Raw genomic sequence first — 22,389 nt, 5'->3', positions numbered from 1 at the left:
AGCATGTTATAATATATGGCAAAACCAAACTGTAGCTTTTATAAGCTTAAAAGGAAAGAACAACTGAGAGGTGTTGGTGTAGTAACAACAAATCATTCAATAGCACCTCTTTTTTTCACCAACGGTAAACATATGTAACTTTTGGGATTTAGTTTGTGACCCATATGTACACTGTATTTCATCAACATAATGTCGATAACTCCCCATCAGTGCACACCATTTGAGAGTGATTGCTTAGACACCGACCTTAAAAATGATGCTCATGTCAGTTCTAACACAGTCAGATTGTCAATGGTCATGGTTCTAGTAGCTTGTAACATAGATGCAGTTCAGTAATGAGGCTAAATAATGTCGTTCTGGAACTTAATTAGGTCAACCTGGTCTTTCATTAGTACATATTCAGTTGACTGAACTTTTCTTTATGTAGGCTGCAGTTCCTCAAGGCTTTGTTCTTTTCTCTTACTGGATATCAGCTACTGTCTCCAAAACCTTTTAAATGAGTGGGAGGCAGGATACAAGCATGTTCTTTTTGTGGGTGTTGGTTCTAGCCAAGATTTCTTTAACATAGATCTTATTTGTACCTTCTTAAATATCTTTCGTACATTGCCTAAATCCGTGGAATGTATTAAATTTTATAGATTTTACTATTAATGGTTAGAGTTCCTCCAGGAATTTCTTTTAAAGAGTCATGTGTGCATCTTCTCTTGCATGAGTCAAATCAACATAACAGTTTGTTTTAACAATTCTTTAGTCTAACCAATCTGATCTTAGTGATTTGTCTGGTGTAAGCATATAGCTTTCCGAATGTTTTCAGATTTATTGATATATAAGTTGGTGAAATTCTATTCAGTGCAAGCTCCTTTGAGAATAACTGAAAATTCCCGAGTAGCTGCCGGGGATCGAACCCCCAACCTCAGGATTGGAAGGCCAGTGTGCAAACCACTGAGCTATCCGTCCACAATTATATCTAATTGCATTAAAATTAACCCTTCTAATCAGAACCTTAGTCAATGTTTCTGATGTAAATTTTGCTCATTTTTGACATTTTTTGAGTCTGTTTTCAATTTTAACTATTACTCTTTATAAAGGAGTCAACAACAGTAGGCCCCAACATTGATAATCAAAACTCATGTCAGATTTTTGCTTTGTAGATCCATGCAATAAGCACAGGTGTGAAAGAAGCAAGTTCAAGTAGTTTGTTTGAACAGAAGTTTGTAAGAATAGACATACGTGCAATAAGTACTGCCAGTGTAAAAGTTCCATATTAATCTGTTTTTCCTGTACCTTCCTCAAAACTTTCTGTGCAGTTTGTTCATTTAAAGCAGCAAATTTATTCACTGAAAGTGGCACTAAATCGGATCATAACAATAACCGGACAAGTAAAATATTTTCCTTTTAGCTACTTTCTGGGAATTTAGGAGTGTTTTAAAAAAAGTTTACAAGTTATATTGAGTTGAATTAGCATGAAATTTACATTACACCTTAGCAATCTACATGTTGCTTATAATTTGATTATTTTTGTTAGTCTGTATACAAAAAGATAAATTTACACATCATGTCTAAAAAATAGCATAATTTTTCATTCTAAAATAGAAACCTGTTTAATCCGAAAACCTCTCTAATCCAATTTTTTGATGGCCCGAGCATGTTCGGATTAAACAGGTTCCACTGTAATCAGTTTGATCCTGATATTACTCATCACTTTATACTTTTATTCATTGTGACTTTGAAGGTATGCCGCTTTACTTCAAGCTGGCTTTTTGTGAAAATCTTCTTTATGGCCTATGCTATTTTGACAGTGCAAAATTTCTATGTAAAACTGAGATTGTTCTAACAACACGAGAAATGTACGGGGATCAAAAAGAAACTAATAATAATAAAAAAATGTATCTCCGAATAAATTATAAAGTATCAATGACACTCAAAAACATGTCCCATCAGTGCATTAGAACAAAATGCATAGAAATTTTCGGGGTGAGTATTTGGTACCGTAAGTCTCTCATATATATACAATATATATATTCTTCAATCAAGGCTATGTCAGTGTAAATGAGCTGAGCGTTAGTTTTCTAAGGAAACGTCGTTAAACTGTGTTACACGAATCACACGTGCACCGCTTTTTTACAAAAATATGTCCGTCATGTTATCTTCAGTGAACGAAATAAAAGTAGTATTTTACCTTAGATTTCCTTATTGTAGAATACGATTGACTTTCTAATCTAAATAAAGCATCACTTTTTAGCTCACCTGTCACAAAGTGACAAGGTGAGCTTTTGTGATCGCGTGGCGTCCGTCCGTCCGTGCGTGCGTTCGTGCGTGCGTAAACTTTTGCTTGTGACCACTCTAGAGGTAACATTTTTCATGGGATCTTTATGAAAGTTGGTCAGAATGTTCATCCTGATGATATCTAGGTCAAGTTCGAAACTGGGTCACATGCGGTCAAAAACTAGGTCAGTAGGTCTAAAAATAGAAAAACCTTGTGATCTCTTTAGAGGCCATATTTCTCAATGGATCTTCATGAAAATTGGTCAGAATGTTCACCTTGATGATATCTAGGGTAAGTTCCAAACTGGGTCACATGCGGTCAAAAACTAGGTCAGTAGGTCTAAAAATAGAAAAACCTTGTGACCTCTCTAGAGGCCATTTTTTTCATGAGATCTTCATGAAAATTGGTCAGAATGTTCACCTTGATGATATCTAGGTAAAGTTTGAAACTGTTTCACATGGGGTCAAAAACTAGGTCAGTAGGTCTAAAAATAGAAAAACCTTGTGACCTCTCTAGAGGCCATATTTCTCAATGGATCTTCATGAAAATTAGTCAGAATGTTCACCTTGATGATATCTAGGTCAAGTTCGAAACTGGGTCATGTGCGATCAAAAACTAGGTCAGTAGGTCTAAAAATAGAAAAACCTTGTGACCTCTCTAGAGGCCATATTTTTCAATGGATCTTCATGAAAATTGGTCAGAATGTTCACCTTGATGATATCTAGGTCAAGTTCGAAACTGGGTCATGTGCCTTAAAAAACTAGGTCAGTAGGTCTAAAAATAGAAAAACCTTGTGATCTCTTTAGAGGCCATATTTCTCAATGGATCTTCATGAAAATTGGTCAGAATGTTCACCTTGATGATATCTAGGGTAATTTCGACACTGGGTCACGTGCGGTCAAAAACTAGGTCAGTAGGTCTAAAAATAGAAAAACTTTGTGACCTCTCTAGAGGCTATATTTCTCAATGGATCTTTATGAAAATTGGTGAGAATGTTCACCTTGATAATATCTAGGTTCGGTTTGAAACTGGGTTACGTGCAGTCAAAAACTAGGTCAGTAGGTCGAAAAATAGAAAAACATTGTGACGTCTCTAGAGGCCATGTTTCTCAATGGATCCCCATGAAAATTGATCAGAATGTTCCTCTTGATGATATCTAGGCCAAGTTCGAAACTGGGTCACGTGCGGTCAAAAACTAGGTCAGTAGGTTTAAAAATAGAAAAACCTTGTGACCTCTCTAGAGGCCATATTTCTCAATGGATCTTCATGAAAATTGGTCGGAATGTTCACCTTGATGATATCTAGGCCAAGTTCAACACTGGGTCACGTGCGGTCAAAAACTAGGTCGTTAGGTCAAATAATAGAAAAACCTTGTGACCTCTCTAGAGGTCATATTTTTCAATGGATCTTCATGAAAATTGGTCAGAATTTTTTATCTTGATGATATCTAGGTCACATGTGCTCAAAAACTAGGTCACTATGTCAAATAATAGAAATAACGACGTCCTACTCAGTTCAACACTGGGTCATGTGGGGATAGGTGAGCGATTCAGGACCAACATGGTCCTCTTGTTTATAACATCCCACTGTCCGATCTTTCTGATCACTTAACGATCACTCACAATTACAAAATAAAACCAACGTGTCATCAAAATTATCACTTTACACGGCTTCATGGACATCATGGCCTACTAACATTAAATTTGTAATCATGCGCCAACCAAACAAATGATGAAAGATCGGGACTTTTTGTGCCCCCTTATGAGTGGTGGGGCCATATAGATTTGGTCTTGTCCGTGCATCCGTCCGTCCGTCCGAAGTTCGTGACACGCCTAGCTCAAAAAGTATTTGATATAAATTCATGAAACCTTGCATGAGTCTTAATCATGATATGAACTTGGGCACCTCCTATTTTTCGTCTGGCTCCGCCCCCTATTTTTAGAGTTATGGCCCCTGAAATAGTCAAAAATGCACGTTATCACCTTGTGACGCACCTAGCTCAAAAACTATTTGATATAGATTCATGAAACCTTGCATGTGTATTAATCATGATATGAACTTGCGCACCTTCTATTTTCCACTTGGGTCTGCCCCCTATTTTCAGAGTTATGGCCCCTGAAATAGTCAAAAATGCACATTTTCACCTTGTGACACTCCTAGCTCAAAAAGTATTTCATATAAATTGATGAAACCTTGCATGAGTCTTTATCATGATATGAACTTGCGCACCTCCTATTTTTCATCTGGCTCCACCCACTATTTTTAGAGTTATGGCCCCTGAAATAGTCAAAAATGCATATTTTCACCATGTGACACGCCTAGCTCAAAAACTATTTGATATAGATTCATGAAACCTTGCATGTGTATTAATCATGATATGAACCTGCGCACCTTCTACTTTTCATTTGGGTCCGCCCCCTATTTTCAGAGTTATGGCCCCTGAAATAGTCAAAAATGCACATTTTCACCTTGTGACACGCCTAGCTCAAAAAGTATTTCATATAAATTGATGAAACATTGCATGATTCTTTATCATGATATGAACTTGCGCACCTCCTATTTTTATTTTGGCTCAGCCCCCTATTTTTTGAGTTATGGCCCCTGAAATAGTCAAAAATGCATATTTTCCCCTTGTGACGCGCCTAGCTGAAAAAGTATTTGATATAGATTCATGAAACCTTGCATGTGTATTAATCATGATAAGAACTTGCGCACATCCTGTTTTTCTTTGGGTCTGCCCCCTATTTTTAGAGTTATGGCCCCTGAAATAGTCAAGAATGCACATTTTCACCTTGTGACACCCCGAGCTAAAAAAGTATTTCATATAAATTGATGAAACCTTGCATGAGTCTATATCAAGATATGAACTTGCGTACCTCCTATTTTTCGTCTGGCTATGCCCCCTATTTTTGAGTTATGGCCCCTGAAATAGTCAAAAATGCACATTTTCACCTTGTGACGCGCCTAGCTCAAAAAGTATGTAATATAAATGGTTGAAAACTTGCATAAGTCTTTATCATGATATAAACTTGCACACCTCTAATTTTTTGGCAGGTTCCACCCCTATTTTTAAAGTTATGGCCCCTTAAATAGTTAAAAAATGCACTTTTTCACCTAATTATGTGCCTAGCTCAAAAAGTATTAGATGTAAATTCAGGAAACCTTGCAGGAGTCTTTATCATGATGTGGCCTTGCACTCTTGGCATTCTTCTTGAGAATCTTACTCTTATTACAGAGTTATGGCCCTTGAAATAGCCAGAATAGTGGATTTTTTGTTTGTGATGCTCATAGCTCAAAAAGTATAGCGCCTAGAATAATGAACCCTTTTCATAAAATGTTTGTTGAGGCTATACCCCATTAAGACTGCAAACATTTGAATTATTGCCCCTTATTTGTGACTAATGTACCTGTGGGGGGCACACCCTGTGTCCTACAGACACATTCTAGTTCAAAGATATGTTTTATTTCCTGTAATTTTCTGATATTCTAACCTTTAAACAACCGAATTGTCTGCACAGAAATAACGATAAATCTATGCAACATAGCTTTTAGTTTAAATTTGGGACCTATCTTTTTCCAGCCCAACAACAGACATGTATATGTCACAAACCCAGCCTGTCCTCGAAATCAGTGTCAAAGGTTACTAGAACAAATACAATAAATAAACAACCGCTTACTATGTTCCTGTAAGTCCTGCAAGATGAAACGGCTCTTGTTTATACATTCATATATATTCTGTATCAGGAACATTGACAATCACAAATCGATCCTTACCACGAACATGAAAACAGTTACTTTTATGCCTTTGTTTAAATTTCAAACATGACGATTCACATATACGTTCAAGAACGTAAATTTCGTGCTTTCCGACCCACATGGTGTGTAAACTTTTGTAATTAAAAGTATGGTGTATTCGGCAAGCCATTTGTAATTTCCGACGTGGTAAATGTCATTGAGAGTATCAGTTAAGTTCACGAAATTTAATTGAATATTTATGTTTTATACTTGCAAAAGAAAAACTTGATGGTCATGGTCGCTGGCTTCGAATTCCTCGCCCACCATCGAAGTGGGATCAAAAACTCACTTGAGGTGTAAAACCTTTCACGTAAGGAAGCCATCCAACTGAGGTTAGTGTCTCAATCTAGGTACTAGTCTGAGCCCCTAAAAAATGTCTGGAGGAGCACCTGGAGCCTTTCCCCACCAACAAAACCTGGGAAAAGTTCATTGTGTCGTTTCGGTGTTACACTCAATCAAACAAAATAAACATTGTTCCCATTTTGTTTGTTTCTTTGTTTATATTTTTATATAAATGAATATTCAAAAAGGATTTGTTTGTTTCAGTGTAACGTCAAAATATAATATTACAATTATACATCAACAGTGAACGCCACATGCATTATATTTTCACGAGGGGTTAATGCTTTAATCTTACATGTAAAACAAACATATTCCTAATGTATAAAAGGTAAAGGTAAATATATATGTATAATTATGTGTGGGTACTCGTGAAATTAAATGTTAAGTGTAAAAAGTATATATTCACAGTGCAAATCATCCTTGCTAAATAATACTTATGATATGTTTGCTTTCTCGCTGTCTAATATGTCCGAAATGATCTATTTGATTTTTATCATAGAGTTCTTATTTTTCACATTAAATTAAAGCAAACGTGTTCAATATAATTTTAAACTTTAACTTTGAAGTTTAGTAGATTGTAGCATTCTCTAGGTCAAGGGTTTTTTGTTACCTTCTGTAGTCAGTCATTATCTATTGTAAAAAAAATCTTTTCAGCCAAAGTGGAAAATTTCAGGTACTTGAAAATGCAGCTTTCTAAAAGGTCAGTTTGAATTCTCGATGTCCCTTGTAAATAAATAATATTATTACAAAATTAATACTGCTATTTCTTTTGTTGCACTTTGCGGACTTGTGATAAAGTTATATGTATATTTATCTGAGCAGTACAATCCCTGTAAATGAGTATTATGTAAGAGCTCAGGCCCTTCTCGCAAACCATACCTATAGTTCGGACTTCTTTCATGTGTAAAGGCATGTACACGAAAATGACAAATTTTGCCAATACCTGGTAAATTGTAATGTGTTTTTTAGAAAGGTAATAAACGGAAATAGAAAAATAGCTCTCAGCTCATTTATACGGATAGTTTAGCTTTATTATGTATGTAATAGTTTTTCGCAGTTATGCACGATGACATAGAATACTTACCCCTAAAATTGTGACACAAACATACTGATAACTTTTCCCACTTTACTTTTTTTAATTAAAGTAAGAGTTCAGCACTTCATGGTTTTGATGTATTGTCACATTGGAATAACGTTTGTTTAACAGTAACCTCGAAATTCCTCAGAAATATCATGTACCCCACCCACCTTATTCATAATTTCAAAATAGCAAAGGCCTTAATTAGATGCAACTTGGTTGAAATATGATTATTTAAATGGGCAAATGAATGCTATCTGTTAGTGAACATAAGCTGTTTAAATACATAAGGCCAAAAAAAATTAATGTTTAGTTTCTCAGGCCACTTTTTGAAAATTCAATGAGGCAGTGCGGATTTCTTTTTTATTTTTATTTTATTTTTTTATTAACGACATTGCTTGTTTTATATAGGATCTAGAGATTTACATCCATTTTTAACACACTTAAAGACATTGCATATTATGTAGATAATAATTAATAAGAACAATACTTGTTCTGAAGGTTGCATTTGGCACTCAATTCATTCTGAGAAAATTACTTTATATATTTAACACGAACTTATTTAAGCATGAACAACAGACGAAATTTAAGACAGACAAAACATGGTCATAAAAGCTCACATTGTCACTACATGACAATTGCGCTAAAACAAATTATCCATTCAATAAAAGAAACTGGAATGAAAGCACCATGAAAGTTTGTATATAATATGTTTGATGATGTTTTTCAAATTGTGTTGGTAGGAACACACGGTGGAATGTTGACAGACTCAACCCATGTCTGACAGCCAATATTAATCCTGGGTTCGTGGTGTAGGGGATACAGTCCTCGACTTGTAATCTCTGAAACCTCTGACTGAAACAGGATAAAAGGTTCGAGCCCTGCTACCAACTAGGATACTTTATTTGAGAAAGTAGGCAGTTGCTTACAGACTTTAGGGTCTAGTACCGGTCTTTCCAAGGAAGTAATGTTGAAAATGGGTGAAACGAACACTGAAACTGGCCTATATCATACAAGTACTTCTTTTATATTATTGTTCTCAATGCAATAAAAAGATATCAACTTGAATTTTGTAATATTTAACATTTTTATGCCCCCGAAGGGAGGCATATAGTTTTTGAACCGTCTGTCAGTCTGTCGGTCTGTCGGTCTGTCAGTCTGTCCGCAATTTTCGTGTCCGGTCCATATCTTTGTCATCGATGGATGGATTTTCAAATAACTTGGCATGAATGTGTACCACAGTAAGACGACGTGTCGCGCGCAAGACCCAGGTCCGTAGCTCAAAGGTCAAGGTCACACTTAGACATTAAAGGACAGTGCATTGATGGGCGTGTCCGGTCCATATCTTTGTCATCGATGGATGGATTTTCAAATAACTTGGCATGAATGTGTACCACAGTAAGACGACGTGTCGCGCGCAAGACCCAGGTCCGTAGCTCAAAGGTCAAGGTCACACTTAGACATTAAAGGATAGTGCATTGATGGGCGTGTCCGGTCCATATCTTTGTCATCGATGGATGGATTTTCAAATAACTTGGCATGAATGTGTACCACAGTAAGATGACGTGTCGCGCGCAAGACCCAGGTCCGTAGCTCAAAGGTCAAGGTCACACTTAGACATTAAAGGATAGTGCATTGATGGGCGTGTCCGGTCCATATCTTTGTCAACCATGGATGGATTTTCAAATAACTTGGCATGAATGTGTACCACAGTAAGACGACGTGTCGCGCGCAAGACCCAGGTCCGTAGCTCAAAGGTCAAGGTCACACTTAGACGTTATAGGTCATTTTTCATGATAGTGCATTGATGGGCGTGTCCGGTCCATATCTTTGTCATTCATGCATGGATTTTAAAAAAACTACGCATGAATGTGTGGCACAGTAAGACGACGTGTCGCTCGCAAGACCCAGCTCCGTAGGTCAAAGGTCCTAAACTCTAACATCGGCCATAACTACTCATTCAAAGTGCCATCGGGGGCATATGTCATCCTATGGAGACAGCTCTTGTTTAATTATTTTTAGGACATGTAAAAAAAGTATTACAATATGGTCCATTGTGAAAAAAACTGTATACTACTTCTTTGCTTTTAAACATTACCAAACGTGTCAGACGCATCAATTCACAATTTATTTTTCAGTCTTCTTTTTTTTAGAATTTTGACTCGTTCCACATAATTATTTCGTTTTCTTTTTTAACGCGTTATTTCCAGACTTTGGAACACATTTTACACAGATAGGATATGAAACTTCCTTTTTATACGCCCGTTTGAAAAACGGGACGTATTATGGGAACGCCCCTGGCGGGCGGGCGGGCGGGCGGCGTCCACAGACCTTGTCCGGAGCATATCTTCTACATGCATGAAGGGATTTTGATGAAACTTGGCACAGTTGTTCACCATCATGAGACGGAGTGTCATGCGCAAGAACCAGGTCCCTAGGTCTAAGGTCAAGGTCACACTTAGAGGTCAAAGGTCAAATTCAAGAATGACTTTGTCCGGACCATATCTTCTTCATGCATAGAGGGATTTTGATGAAAGTTGGCACAATTGTTCATCATCATGAGAAGGAGTGTCATGCGCAAGAACCAGGTCCCTAGGTCTAAGGTCAAGGTCACACTTAGAGGTCAAAGGATACAAGAATGAAAACTTTGTCCGGAGCATTTCTTCTTCATGCATAGAGGGATTTTGATATAACTTGGCACAAATGTTCACCACCATGAGGCGGAGTGTCATGCGCAAGAACCAGGTCTCTAGGTCTAAGGTCAAGGTCACACTTAAGAGGTCAAGGGTACAAGAATGAAAACCTTGTCCGGAGCATTTCTTCTTCATGCATAGAGGGATTTTGATATAACTTGGCACAAATGTTCACACCACGAGACGTAGTGTCATGCGCAAGAACCAGGTCCCTAGGTCTAAGGTCAAGGTCACACTTAGAGGCCAAAGGTCAGATACAAGAATGACTTTGTCCGAAGCATTTCTTCTTCATGCATGGAGGGATTTTGATGTAACTTGACACAATTATACACCATCATGAGACGAAGTGTCATGCGCAGTTCCCTTCTTTCGAATTACTTCCCTTTGTTGTTACTATAAATAGCTTATATTGTAACTTTTTCATTACTAGTCGTAGGGAAAAATCGAGACCACTTTTCTGTAGTACAACATGCATGCTACATCCAATTTTGAGGTGTATTTTGACCAGTCTCTACCTGGTAAAGATTTTTGTGAGGACTTACAATTTTTTTTTTTGATTTTTTTTTTTTTTTTTTTTTTTTTAAGATTAACTTCCCTTAGTTGTTACTATAAATAACTTATATTGTAACTTTTTTATAATTGACCGTAGGGAAAAACCAAGACCACTTTTCTGTGGTACAACATAGATGTTACTTTCCAATTTTAGGTTTATTTTAAGGTATCTCTACCTGGTAAGGAGTTTTTTTGTGGACTTAGAAAAACAAAACACTTAGTTATTACTAAACAACCACAAAATTAAAATTCCATTTGCAAATACAGGTGCTAGAGTAAAGAAATTTGCTGTGACGGGCGTATATTGTGACATTCTTGCACTCTTGTTTTTAGTGTCATTGTCTGAGCCACAGTAAAAGCATTCATCTTTAAAACAGGCTGAACTGTAGTATGGTACCTCCACTGGACTATGCATGTAATGTTTGCTCGCACATACCGTAGATACCCATGTATAATACGCAGTTTTTTTACCCCCGGGACCATCCGCGAATCGTTGGTGCGCATAATATAAAGGTATAGACAATTTTCTAACTTCAAAACAAGTTTGTTACCGATGTCCGCCATTTTTGTACAGGGAAACTACTCCCCGTGCTTACTGTCACCGCTAAAATCTAAGATTGCCGTTACGTTCCGTAAAAGATCGATGGTTTATTTTTCTTTCAAACAAAATTAATTTCATATAAATTTAAAAGTATTTTGATGAAAGAAATGTTTATAAATCACAAAAATTATGATACTAATTAAAGATTGAGAATTATCTTTAACCGAGATCAAACTGTGAACAACATAATTGACACGAGGTGACACGTGAATTGCTGGTAATTATTGGCTATTTGTTTGTGACAAAAAGACTATCACACCTTTTGTTATTGGTTTGAATTGAGAAGCTCATGTCATTTTGAAAAATACCATTACGAAATATTAAATCAGCTGCTGTTTATTCATTCAAAATAGTTAATTAAAAGGGTAAAACAACAAATAAAACAATATTTTATTGGTTTTATTTGCGGGAAAACAAAAATCGATAGTACCGTGAGACCGATACTGCTCTCCACCGCAGAGATAAAATTTATTACCGGTGTCGATGTAAACTCTACTTTCGTTTTCCATCCACCTCAAAATTGACCAAAAATGTTTTTTTTTCCCCAGGATTTCGGGCCAAAATCGGGAATGCGCATTATACACGGATGCGCATTATACATGGGTATCAACAGTAGACCTTTTCAAGGATTTCATTTTCAGATGAGTCATCTGGAGATTTGAGTTCTAGTAATGAACCGCCACAAGGGTAGTCTAAAAGGTCAAAAAGTCTGTTAAGGACATCTTTTTCATTTTCTTTTAACTTTGTAGTTGAATATATTACCCTTGGCTTCTCACAATCAACACAGTACACTAACATACGACAAGTCTTTGCTGTCTGTGCTGAGGGAGTGAATGGAATCTGGTGACCAGTCTGAGATTTCTCTATGAGAGATGGTCTGTACTTCTCACTTGTGTCTGTTCCATATACCTCCTGGAATGGTTTGTAGTGACCGTCTTACCCTGAGAAATAAATATTTTTAATGAATCATTTTACTTGAAGAACCTTGACCTGAATGTACATTTGAACCAGACTGACCACAAAAAGAATGCAGATTAAAACTTCAGTAGTATGACTGTGTCAATATGAAGAGGATCATCAAAATGTAAACATTTAATTTGTAAATATACATACAACAGCTTCATATGTGTATTATCTTGAGTACAACATAAGCCTTGCTTTTTGTAAAATATTCTATCATTTTACTCAACTTATTAGTCTTTTGTCTGCTGCAGATTCTGTTTGGTTGGGGATATTTTCCCTCAAGTTTTTTTTTGGAATGAGTACCAGAGAATAAAAAAAACTCTACTAGCTGATTTAACTGAGCTGGTTTTAAATTATAACAACCTGAAATACAAATATACAAAGGAAGGTACCTGGTTCTGGATCTGGAAGGACGTGCAGAGCATTAAACACTTCCTTGGACAGTCTCGGCTTCTCAAAAATCAAGCAGTCATCAGCCCAACAATTCTTTATGCAGAAAAAAAGGATAGTGTGGTTGTGCAATGTTCAAGCAGCTAAGAAAGCTCAGGTCTGTATTTAAATGCTGAAATGCTGGTGGCAACTGCTCAGCGTAGAATTTGAGGTATCTTCCAAACATGGTCACCGCTTCATCGCCCTTTACGTCAACTTCTACCCAATTCTACCAAGTCAGAATTGTCAGTTTTTGATCGTCCCAGTTTTATCTGTCACTCCGTAAGTTCCAACAATTGTCCAAGGAACAATTACTTTTAGTCCAGATTGGACTTGGAAACTGAATATTGATGACATTCTAGTGTTTGTTTTGTTTTTTTCTGCACGATTCATCAGTGCATAATATACGCTTACACCAGATATAAACAGAGTAACCGTTCTTGACGCTTTAATCGTACTCAGGTATTTTCGTTCTTTCGTCCTCAAGTTTTAGTTGAATTTTCTGTTTTCGCGAATTGGTCAATTTTTCTTTGATAAAAAATTTATATGCGGCAGGTCAAAATTATATGCGGCGGGCCTGAGAAACTAAACATTAATTTTTTTTGGCCTAATATACACTCACTGGCTTATCAACATTAGGCTGCACATGGCACATGCATATAATTAGAGAGTAGTTTTCAAAACAGTCATACAAATTGATAGTTTAATAACAAAGACTAGGATAATTAACTGCATACACACTGGAAACAGCTGTGATTATAATAGTTTGTGGTCATCTCCAATGTGGGCTTGCCTAATGAAAACAGATGATTTGGCTCGACACTTGTGATGAAGATGAGTATGGCTTGATGTTTAAGGAGGATAAGAAGGAGGGATATATTGTTTTGCAGATGTTGGTCGGTCGATCAGTCGGAATGTAGACCAATCCGTTTCCAGATGATAACTCAAGAACACTTGGGCCTAGAATCTTGAAAGTTGATAGGAAGGTTGTTCATGACCAGCAGATGACCCCTATTGATTTTGAGATCTGTATGTCAAAGGTCAAGGTCATTGTGACCCTGAACAGTTAAACGGTTTCCGGATGATAACTCAATAACGCTTGAGCCTAGGATCATGAAAGTTGATAGGGAGGTTGGTCATGACCAGCAGATGACCCTATCGATTTTGAGGTCAGTATGTCAAAGGTCAAGGTCACAGTGACCCAGAACAGTTAAACAGTTTCCGGATGATAACTCAAGATTGCTTGGGCCTAGGATCATGGAAGTTGATAGGTAGGTTGGTCATGACCAGCAGGTGACCCCTACTGACTTTGAGATCAGTAGGTTAGAGGTCAAGGTCACAATGACCAAGAACAGTAAAATGGTTTCCGGGCGATAACTCAAGAACGCTTGGGCCTAGTATTAGAAAAATTGATAGGGAGATTAGTCATGCCCAGCAGATGACCCCTATTGATTTAGAAGTCATTAGGTCAAAGTTCAAGGTCACATTGGCCAGGAACAGTGAAACGGTTTTTGGATGATAACTTGAGAATGCATAGGCCAAGGGTCATGAAAGATGATAAAGGTTTATCATGATCAGCAGATGACCCCTATAGATTTTGAGGTCAGTAGGTCAAAGGTCAAGGTTACAGTGACCCGGAACATTTAAACCATTTCCAGACAATTACTTAAGAAGGCTTTGGCCTAAGATCATGAAACTTGAAAGGGAGGTTTGTGATGACTAGTAGATGACCCTTGTAGATTTTGAGGTCAGTAGGCCAGAGATGAAGGTCACATTGACCTGGAACAGTTAAACTCTTTCCAGATGAGAATGTTTGGGCCCAGGATCATGAATCTTAATAGAGGGGTTGATCATGACTAGCAGCTGACCCCTGTTTACTTTTGGGTCATTAGGTTAAAGGTGAAGGTCGGGTTGAACCAGAACAGTAGAACTTTTGTTTACAGTGAGCATATAATTTCTGTTCCTTGTGCAGTTACTGAATGCATCTAGGGGAGCCTTTCATGTTCAACAAGCTCTTGTTACTATATGTTCTATATAGGCACTGGACACTATTGCAATTTTGCATGCATTCCAACCGCCCCTAAAATTACCTGAACTCAACAGAACTATTCAAGAGAAAAAATTCCAGCCACAATAAACATGGGGTTGACTGGCTCTTTTTTCCACCGTTTTGAGCCAAATCACATGCGTATGAAGAATACTCTGGATGGCAGCAATCAGGCAAAACGGGCCCTATCAAAAAGTGATAATATACATATTCAGACATTCTCATTCTGTCAAATTGTACATGTACCTACTATTTTATATCTCCTCTATGAAATTATGCCATTAATTGCAGGTCTTTCACTCAAAAATTCACCAATATTCAACATCAAACAAAGAAACTATTTACCACGTAACAGCTTCCTTATTGTGGTTGAGCAAATAACTGTGGTCTTGTGCCAGTAATGCTATGTATACCGTTCATCTGTATTGTCGCGGTACTTGACATTCGACGTAACGACATTAAACAAGAAGCAACACAACATTGTATTTCTTGTCTTTACCACAATATTTCATGTCATATGCGTCTATAACTGTGTCTATAACTGTGTGAAAATGAATAAGATATCATTCAAGAAACATCCATGCCTACTTCGAACAACAATAGTCAGCCATTGTCATCGTGTGACGTCACATCTCTAATATGGTATAGGTCAAAAATTGTGGCAATCAAACTATCATAGGTTAAAAAACACTAAATATTATTCAAACATTGAAAAGTTATCCAAGTCAAACAAATAGGAACACTCAAAAGTCATGTAACGCCAATTAACGTTTTATATTAACTGTTTACATTGGCACTATCGAATATATTCTCCTCTGGGCAGTGGACACACCAGATATTTTGCAAGTAAATCACAAGGTCGCTGGCGTGGTCATAATGTAGCAGAGCCTAAGAATTGTACTATTACTGAATAGTTTCTATCTGATAGCCTTCTAACTTGTGTCAATTCACTGCTCAGTATCATGGATGTATTTTGAGCAGATGGTCGCGGGGCCCCCATCCCCTCCTCTCTCTTAAAATCCATCGAGTTAAGACGTTTTGATGTTTTCGCCTAATACTGGTATTTCATTCATTTTTGTGTAGTTTGGGGATGTTACGTGAAATTTGGTGTTCTTTAACCTATAGGCGGGACTTAAAGGTCCATTACTAAGGGAAAGTGAGTTGGCAATTTTTTTCATAGCCAGTGCATAGACTTCTGCAAGACACTAAATAATGAAGATTGGCAGGTCAAAATTTACAGAAGGTCTTTGGAACTCAAAGAAATGTATGTGTATTATGTTGAAATTTCAATGAATCGACAGAATGACCCCCCAGGTCTTTTTAACTTTCTTCATACTTCATAGAAAAATAATTGTACATATACTGCGATTTATTTCGAATTTCTACATACCAACTTTCATTTTCCAATAAAATGAAATAGTTTCTGTGCTTTTTAAAAGAAATTTAAATGTTCACTTTCCTTAGTATTGGACCTTTAATTTGCATAATTATTGAGTACAAATGCCAATCAGCTGGGAGACAAACTTGTAAACATTGCAAACATTTGCTTAATTCATGGATTTTTTTTTTTTTTGATTTTTGCAATAGATATGTGAAAAATACGATTTTAATAAATATTGACAGATATTTAGCTATGTAACTGGTACTAACTGCAAGTAAGAACATTTTTCGCTAGCATGCATATGTCACGGGGGACTTTTATGTGCAGTGGGTTCTTTATGAGGAAGTCTGGAATATATATATAATATATTTATTACAGCACAATGCCTATCAATCTATCTAATAGATAATGGCGGACAACAATAACAAAGTCCACGTAAAACATTACATACGATTTCTCATTAAAAGCATATTACAATTGCAGTATAAAACAATGTATGACTTAACTAAGACATTACATATATAGTGTGTATTAAATATTATATGGAACGTACCTGGAATATATATATAATATATTTATTACAGTACAATGCCTATCAATCTATCTATTAGATAATGGCGGACAGCAATAACAAAGGGGTTCACGGAAAGGGTTATGTGACGTTATAGGATTAATATGGTACGGCATCCGTCAGTAGATTATTGTATTGGGATGTATAGGTCGTCGAGGAGAATGCATCATAAAATATTGGAATATAATATATAAATTGTATTGATACTATAGACCTTTGACAATTCTTATTTTATGACTTGGATAATAAACATAATTTTTGCATTTGCAAGGTACATAGATAAACATTAATTTGGTAGCAGTCAAATATGTATATATCTTGTTAAATAAATTGTACAACTTCCTTTAAAAATTGCATAAACAGTACCGTAGATACCCATGTATAATGCGCAGTTTTTTTTTACCCCCGCGACCACCCCCGAATCGTGGGTGGGCATAATACACAGGTATAGACAATTTTCAAACTTCAAAACAAGTTTGTTACCGATGTTCGCCATTTTGGTAAAGGGAAACTACTCCTTGCACTTACTGTCACCGCTAAAATCTAAGATTGCCGTTACGTTCCATAAAAAATCTAATGGCTTATTTTTCTTTTTCATATAAATTTTAAAAGTATTTTGATGAAAGAAATGTTAATAAATCACAAAAATTATGATACTAATTAAAGATCGAGAATTATCTTTGACCGAGATCAAACTGTGAACAACATAATTGACACGTTAGTTGCCGGTAATTACTGGCTATTTAATCGTGACAAAAAGACTATGACACCTTTTGTTATTAGTTTGACTTGAGAAGCTCATGTCATTTTGAAAGATACCATTCCGAAATATTGAGTCAGCTGCTGTTTATTTATTTAAAATAGTTAATTAAAAAGGTAAAACACAAATAAAACAATATTTTACTGGTTTTATTTTCGAGAAAACAAGAATTGATAGTACCGCGAGACCGATGCTGCTCTCCACCGCAGAGATGGAATTTATTTCCGGTGTTGATGTAAACTCTACTTTCGTTTTCTATCCACCTCAAAATTGACCAAAAATGTTTTTTCCCAGGATTTTGGGCCAACATCTGGGGTGCGCATTATACACGGGTGCCGATTATACATACTACGGTATGTTAGGTCTGTTGCTGTAATCTGCCTTGTAAAATGGTTTTGTGTCTGTATATTTTGTCCCATGTAGATATGACAAGATTTGTATTTAAAATTCATATTCATGATCAATATGTTCTTAATTTACAGTATTCATGAAATAAATCATTACTTTAAATTCATATTTTTGTGGCCATTTGACAACACAATATATGTCAACAAATACAGTATACAGCCTTAAATATCATACTGTATAAATATTGTGTAAATATTGAGCATTCTTTTCGTTTTTTTAAGAAATATTTGGTATGATAACAGATGATTGGAAGAAATTTTGGATTTTGGCAGCCATTTTTAAAATGGCCAGCTAGTTGGCCATCTTGGATGACTGCAAATTCCTTTCATTTTCTTATGTAGATAATACCCAGTAATATTTCTACCCAGTTTGATGCTTCCTACAAATGATATGATTTTATGAACTTAAGTCACCATATAGCTGCACTATAAGGGGTGCTTACCAAAAAAGATTCTGACTGAATAGCAAACGGTGCAGATAATGAACAATTACTGCACAGAAGTACAGGCTGATCATGATCTACACTGGTCACAAAGGCAGAACCAATCGTGACCAGCATGATAAGGGTTAAGACTGGTTTGTGTGCAGAGCACTAAGTCTTGTACACACACATATTACGAAGACATTTTTGTCATGATTTGGTAATCTCTGTATGTATTTTGCATTTATGAATGGCTTGCCAGTCAATAGTCAAAACCATTGCCTCAGGTCCATGCAATACTTTTGACTATAGACTGTTATGCCATTCAATATTCATTTTATAACATGACATCAGAAATAAATTTTCAAAACTTTTGTCTTTAAGATTTGACTTGAATTTGTGTTGTACTAAAGATGGGTTAGCATGAGTAATAAAAGGAGTCACATAATGAATAATGTATTTATGCTTACTGTTAAAGACTAAAGATACGCTGTCAAATCTTTTTAGCAATGCTCAGGTGAGTTATTGTGATCGCTCGATGTCCAGTGTCTGTCTGTCTGTCGTCTGTCAACATTTAGCTTGTGTATGCGATAAAGGCTGTATTTTTCAAATGAGCTTCATGAAATTTTGTCAGAATGATTACCTTGATGAAATCTAGGCTAAGTTCGAAAATGGGTCATCTGAGGTCAAAAACTAGGACACTAGGTCAAATCAAAGAAAAACCTTGTGTATGCAATATAGAGGCTTTATTATTTAATTGATCTTCATGAATTTTGGTCAGAATGATTACCTACATGATGAAATCTAGGTCAAGTTTGAAAATGGGTCATCTAGGGTCAAAAACTAGGTCACTAGGTCAAATCAAAGAAAAACCTTGTGTATATAATAGAGGCTGTATTTTTCAATTGATCTTTGGGAATTTTAGTCAGAATGATTGCCTTGATAAAGTCTAGGTCAAGTTCGAATATGGGTTATCTGGGGTCAAAAACTAGGTCACTAGGTCAAATCAAAGAAAAACCTTGTATATGCAATAGGGGCTGCAATTTACACAGGATTTTCATGAAATTTGATCAGAATGTTTGTCTGGATGAAATCTAGGTGGAATTTGAATATGGATTATCTAGGATCAAAAACTAGGTCACCCGGTCAAATTAAAGAAAAACCTTGTGTACGCAATAGGGGCTGCATTTTACACTGGATATTCATAAAATTTAGTCAGAATGATTGCCTTGATGAAATCTAGGTCAGGTTAGAATATGGGTCATCTGTGGTCAAAAACTAGGTCACTAGGTCAAATCAAAGAAAAACATTGTGTATGCAAAAGAGACTGAATTTTCAGTTGATCTTCATGAAATTTGGTCAGAATGATAGCCTTAATGAAATTAAGGTCAAGTTTGAATATGGGTCATCTGGGGTCAAAAACTAGGCCGCTAGGACAAATCAAAGAAAAACGTTTCATATGCCACAGAGGCTGTATTTTTCAATTGAGGTTGATGAAATTTGGTCAGAATGATTGCCTTGATTAAATATAGGTCAGGTTCGAATGTAGGTCATATTGGCTCAAAAACTCGGTCACTAGGTCAAATTGAAGAAAATACTTGTTTACACTTGAGACCACATTTTTGGTCCAATCTTAATGAAAATTGGACAGAATATTTGTTTCCGTGAAATCACTAGGTCAAACATGTTTCTCAGGTGAGCGACCTAGGGCCATCTTGGCCCTCTTGTTTAATATTTTCGTTATTATTGAATTACATTGTAATGTATGTTCATTTCAGTTTATGTTAATTATTGTTTAATCAAAATATTTTAGTTGTTTTGTCAGCATTATGGGAGACATATGTTCACTTTTTATTATTCTTTGACATAAAGTTTTTGGTATGATTTTATTATGTGTAAAGGAACTCATTCTCAAGATTGTATAGATTTGAATGTTATTTTGTGTACTTTCCAGGGATGAAGGCCTGAGTGGGACAGTGTTGACAACAAAATTAGAACAGGCTTTCCTGGCTGGTCTCAGATGTCAGCAACCACTCATCCTAGGGAAATTTGTAGAGGTGAATATAATAATTTATATATTGGTCATAAGATAATGGGTTTTGAATCATGCTGTATAAGTATGCTGCTTTACAGAATAGCAGAATAATATGGTCTCAGTTGATTTTGGCTAAAATACCATGTCCTTCTGAAATGCATGGCAAAAAGTAAAACTTTTGGACAGGATGGTTCATTTAGACTAAGAATGAACAGATTGTAGTGAAATGAATGTAAAAGATTATTAGTCCCCTACTGGTTGAAAACCAGTTTCGGGGACTATAGGAATGTGCTTTTCCATCATTCCGTCTGTCTGTCTGTCCGTCCATCCGCAATTTTGTGTCCAGTCCATAACTCTGTCATCCATAAAGGGATTTTAATATTACTTGGCACAAATGTTCCCCATGATGAGATGACATGTCATGCGCAAAACCCGGACCACTAGCTCAAAGGTCAAGGTCACAGTTGGAGGTCAAAGGTCAACAGGGCTTTTTTCCTGTCCAGTCCATAACTCTCCCATCCATGAAGGGATTTTAATATTACTGGGCACAAATATACCTCATAATAAGAAGATGTGTCATGCACAACTTTCAGACCCATTGCTCAGAGGTCAAGGTCACACTTAGCAGTCAGATGTTAACATAGCATGAACAGGGTCTGTTTCGTGTCTGGTCCATTACTCTGACATTCATTAAGGGATTTTAATATCACTTTGCACAAGTGTTCCCTATGATGAGACGACTTGTCAAGTGCAAATCCCGGACCCCTAGCTCAAAGGTCAAGGTCACAATTGGGGGTCAAAGTTCAACAGAGTTTTTTTCTTGTCCGGTCCATAACTCTGCCATCCATGAAGGGATTTTAATATTACTTGGCACAAATGTTCCCCATGATGAGACAATGTGTCATGTGCAAAACCCGGACCCCTAGCTCAAAGGTCAAGGTCACAGTTGGAGGTCAAAAGTCTATAAAGTTTTTTTCCTGTCTGATCCAGAACTCTGTCATCCATCAAAGGATTACAATATTACTTGGCATAAATGTTCCCCATGATGAGACAATGTGTCATGTGCAAAACCCGGACCCGTAGCTCAAAGGTCAAGGTCACAGTTGGAGGTCAAAAGTCTATAAAGTTTTTTTCCTGTCCGATCCAGAACTCTGTCATCCATCAAAGGATTACAATATTACTTGGCATAAATGTTCCCCATGATGAGACGATGTGTCATGCGCAAACCCAGAACCCTAGCTTAAAGGTCAAGGTCACACTTGGAGATCAAAGATCAATAGGATATTTTTCCTGTCCTGTGTTTAACTTTGTCATGCAAAACAGGATTTAAATTTCAGTTGGCACAAATATTCCCCTGGATGAGACAACATGTCATGCGCAAAACCCGGGCCAAGGTCTAATGTCAAGGTCACACTTAGAGACCAAAGGTCAGACACAAGAATGACTTTGTCTGGAGCATTTCTTCTTCATGCATGGAGGAATTTTGATGTAACTTGGTACAAATGTTCACCAACATAACACAGATTGTCATGCGCAAGAACCAGGTCTTTAGGTCTAAGGTCAAGGTCATATTCAGAGGTCAAAGGTCAAATTCAAGAATGACTTTGTCTGGAGCATTTCTTCTTCATGCATGGAGGGATTTTGATGTAAATTTGACCAAATGTTCACCACCATGAGGCACCCTTGGTTTTAGAATTACATCCCTTTGTTTTACTATAAATAGATTATATTGTAACTTTTTTATTACTGGCCGTAGAGAAAAATCGAGACCACTTTTCTATGGTACAACATGCATGTTACATCCAATATTTAGGTGTATTTTGACCTACCTCTACCCGGTAAAGAGTTTCTTGTGGACTTGTATTATATAGATTTTTTTAAGGATTATTTTCCCTTTGTTGTAACTATAAATAACTTATATGATAACTTTTTTATAATCTGCCAAAAAAAAATTCAATATGAAAACAACTGTGGGTTTTTATATATGCACATTTTAATCCAAGTGTGTTGTTATAACATATTGTATATATAGTACACTATTATTTAT

At 36.4% G+C, this 22,389-nt stretch overlaps 1 long non-coding RNA gene across 1 annotated transcript in view; it reads left to right on the top strand.

Annotated features, from left to right (window-relative positions):
• LOC123565020 (uncharacterized) overlaps positions 1-22,389 on the top strand; it is a 60,246-nt gene that overhangs the window by 26,023 nt on the left and 11,834 nt on the right. Inside the window, exon 5 of the long non-coding RNA XR_008370037.1 lies at positions 20,262-20,364. This is a non-coding gene — a long non-coding RNA (uncharacterized LOC123565020). The remainder of the gene's footprint in view (positions 1-20,261; positions 20,365-22,389) is intronic.

The sequence above is a fragment of the Mercenaria mercenaria genome, chromosome 2 (genome assembly GCF_021730395.1).
Source record: "Mercenaria mercenaria strain notata chromosome 2, MADL_Memer_1, whole genome shotgun sequence".
NCBI classification, from domain to species: Eukaryota; Metazoa; Mollusca; class Bivalvia; order Venerida; family Veneridae; genus Mercenaria; species Mercenaria mercenaria.
Note: the sequence above shows the minus strand (reverse complement) of the source record. Positions and strands in the feature narration are given on the sequence as shown.